At 37.9% G+C, this 3,528-nt stretch overlaps 1 pseudogene; it reads right to left on the bottom strand.

Annotated features, from left to right (window-relative positions):
- Window positions 1–342: 342 nt before the first annotated feature.
- LOC105813607 lies at window positions 343–2,878 on the bottom strand (annotated as a pseudogene).
- Between the last annotated feature and the right edge of the window lie 650 nt (window positions 2,879–3,528).

Genomic DNA, 3,528 nt, shown 5'->3' with positions numbered 1-3,528 from the left:
ACCTGCTGCTCTTGTAAAACTAAAGATTCACTTTATTACATAAACATTTTACACAGTGTAAAACTAGAACTGGATGTAAAATACTGCATCTAAATATTTCTAAGCCATTGATTTGACCAAATCCCTCTACCCTCCCCAACCCCCAAAAGGTCAGGTATAAGCAGGACCCAGGGGTGCTGATATTCACAGTTCTTATATGGACAACTCTTATAGGTTTTATCCCATAAAGTACTTTATTTTACAACCTGCTGCTCTTGTAAAACTAAAGATTCACTTTATTACATAAACATTTTACACAGTGTAAAACTAGAACTGTATGTAAAATACTGCATCTAAATGTTTCTAAATAGTCTTGTCCATCAGTTCATCTGTGAATTTTGTGGCTTCGTCATCATTTTCCATGGATGATTCTGAAAGAATATCTTCAGTTTTACCGGAATTGGATCCTATAAATTATTCTGTTTCATGGCAGTCAGAATCATTAATATGATCCCTATTAGTATTTACTCTGTTAGCAGGGCCTGTGTTTTCACTACTTTCAGAATGTAAGGCTTTCTCAACTTGAGACAGATCAGATTTCTCCATTTGATTATTTTCCTCAGAAGTCTCTTCATTCACAGTTTAAGGCATCGTCAGATTCTTTTTCTTGATTTTTTCTTTCTGGGATCATTTCTCTTGATGTCATAAACGACTCTGTTCTTCCTCTTCTTCATCCTCTTCTGTACCGTGCAGCCTGGTACAATTACTTTCTTTGTCTTTATGCTGAGATGAAAATGATACTTCTATTTCTTCTACCACAACTGAAGAAATTTTATTGAAAGTTGTTTGGCCATCTCTCTGGCTTCACCTTCTCTCTTTGTGAAATCTCATGTCCCTTAATTTCCACAGCATCTTCATCTGGACTTTTTCATAGGGCTCACTTAGGAGCCTTCGGATTCTAGATGTTGGAAAGTCATTGTGAGTTTGCTGCAAGTTTGACTCTTTCCTCTTGTGCTCTCACATCAGCTATTGTTACAGGCACTGTCATCATTTGATTTAAACTATTGGGATTGTTTTTGTCTGAAGAAGGATAAACATAGCTAACAACCATTATACCTAATTGCATATATCTACAAAAAGACATGTGTAAAGTTCTTCAGCAACTTCATAATAACCCCAGAATGGAAATAGTCCGAATGTTTAAAAACAGTCAAAGGAATAAATGAATTATGGAATATTCAGGCAATGCAATCTATTCAGCAGTAAAAACGAACTACTTGCAGAGCTGCACGTTGGAGGGCTGGTGTATTTAAGCTCACTTCCCGTAGTCTGCTTGCCTGGAGTGTGTATGAGGGAGGGGGAGCACATGGCGGAAGGCTCAGGGCAGGGGTTTGGAGACTCCCTTGGTTTGGCTCGGGTTCAGCTCAGGTTTCTGGGAGACCAGCGGAGGAAAGCAGAGGCTGTGGGGACTATGGGAAGCTGTGGACTTGGACAGACTGCTGGAAGCCCTAAAAGAGTGTGAGAGGAGGAGGAAAAAGGAAGTTTCAGTTCTGGATCAGTTTCTTTGTCGTGTAGCCAAGACTGGAGAAATGATGCAATGGTCTCAATTTAAAAGTATTTTATTTTCAAACTGGAGAGAGTAATGAATGATTTGAGAACTTCAGCTCCTGAACCAAGAAGTCTTCCCAACTCTAATGTCGAATATATTACCTTGGATGAAATGAAGGAAAGAATACTGAAACTTGTCAGTGGATTTAATGGGAGAAGATGAATTCCAGCTACTCTCTGAACTGAAGGTACGGTTTTTTAGTATTCTTTTCACTATTATTGGCCACTATGTGAATTGCTAACAGAGTCAAGGAGAAACTGTCCAGGAACAGCCACATTTCTCAGAGGAGCAGAAAAGAATGATCTTAGCTGGGGTATCTTGGGTAACTCATATCTGCTTGACTCATCTTCGTTCTCCATCAGGATACCCTGGATATGTTTCAAGGTGATGGCAAAAGGCAAGATCTAGAATAGAAATCTTACAAGTGCTTTTGCAACCTATGCTTTGTGTTTTCCCATTGACCAAATCAACTCACATGATGGAACCCAAAATTAGAGTGAGAGGGCAAAACAAGGTGAAGAGTGAGGGTATGGATACAGGGAAAGACGAAGAATTGAGACCACTAATGGAATCATTCTACCTTACTCTCAGGAAGGGAAACATTTCTATACATGCAAAAACTTTACAGACAATAACTAACGTATAGACAGAGACTCAAGACTTGAACAGTTGTATAAAAATGCATTTGTACTTTGACCAAGGTCCATTGGATGGATCATGCCACTTCAGGGCAGCCATCCCAAAATTGCCAGAATCCATCTTTTATGGGTTAAGCATTCCTTGATTGCAAATATTGCTTTTTAGTAGGTTGAACTGATAACTATGAGTTAATTACATCTAATCTAAATTGATCCAATTTTCTTTTTGTATGTTTGATGGTGACAAATATAAATTTAGCAACGCTTAGTATTAGCTGGGGTATTTTTTTAAAAAGCCAAAAATGTCATTTAGCATGTAAATCAAAACAAAGACATTCATATTTGCATCTGGAGTGGTCTCTAGACTATTGGTTTCTATCAGTGATTAAACTTATCTCCTTGGGGTATTGACAAAGTTCTAATAAGTCTTTGATTGATCTCTTTGCCATTTTTAAAGTATCCAAAGAGCAGGTAATAAATCATCTATTTTCATAAAATCCAGAAATCATAACTACCCAAAAAGTATATCTACTGTCCATATTAATATTTAGTCTTCTGTCTTTATCAGAGTGCAGCCTCAAATCTAACACACTAGTTCGGCTACCTGGGCAGACTGGGAATTAACACCATGGAGCTGCTTCAGCAGTTGCATGTTCAATGATAACAGCATATCCTGCACAGGGAATGCCTTTGTCATTTTTAAGATAAGAACCATCTACAAAGTATTTTAAATCAAGATTGACTAAAGGGTGCGAGATTCATATCCAGGCATACTTAATTCCTGAGAGGATGCGAAACAGTTATGTGGTTCCCCTTTATCCTTAAAAGTGAATAAAGTTTCAGGGTTGTGTTTGAACAACGTTAAGTATACAAAGAAGACAATAAAATTTCATAAGTGTTAAATTTGCTAACAGAGAAATGTGAAATGCGGCCTTGAAGTAGCAAAAATTGTACTGATGTAAGACCCATAGAGTTGGTGGAGAAACAAGTACTATGATGGAAGCATCAACAAGTTTGGCTACTGCTGTCACCTCATGCAAGAGAAGGTGTGTGTACCTTTGCCTCCAAATCAAGGAATGAGCTAAGACAGGCAGTGAAAAGGGCTTGGCAGATTTAGGAAAACCCAGAGGTGGAGGCTGTTGCAAGAAGACTTTCAAAGAGTAGACAGCGTTTTCTATTTTTGCATCACAAGGAAGAGTTGCAGGGATTATAAACTTCATAAGCCCACACAAAGGCTGAGCTATTTAGAAAAATCACATATATATTACCTAAAATCTTAGCCATCTTTTAATTTTTGGCCTT

The sequence above is a fragment of the Propithecus coquereli genome, unplaced genomic scaffold (assembly GCF_000956105.1).
Source record: "Propithecus coquereli isolate 6110/MARCELLA unplaced genomic scaffold, Pcoq_1.0 Scaffold11, whole genome shotgun sequence".
Taxonomy (NCBI): Eukaryota; Metazoa; Chordata; class Mammalia; order Primates; family Indriidae; genus Propithecus; species Propithecus coquereli.
The sequence above is the reverse complement of the archived record's forward strand: the minus strand, read 5'-3'. Positions and strand labels throughout refer to the sequence as shown.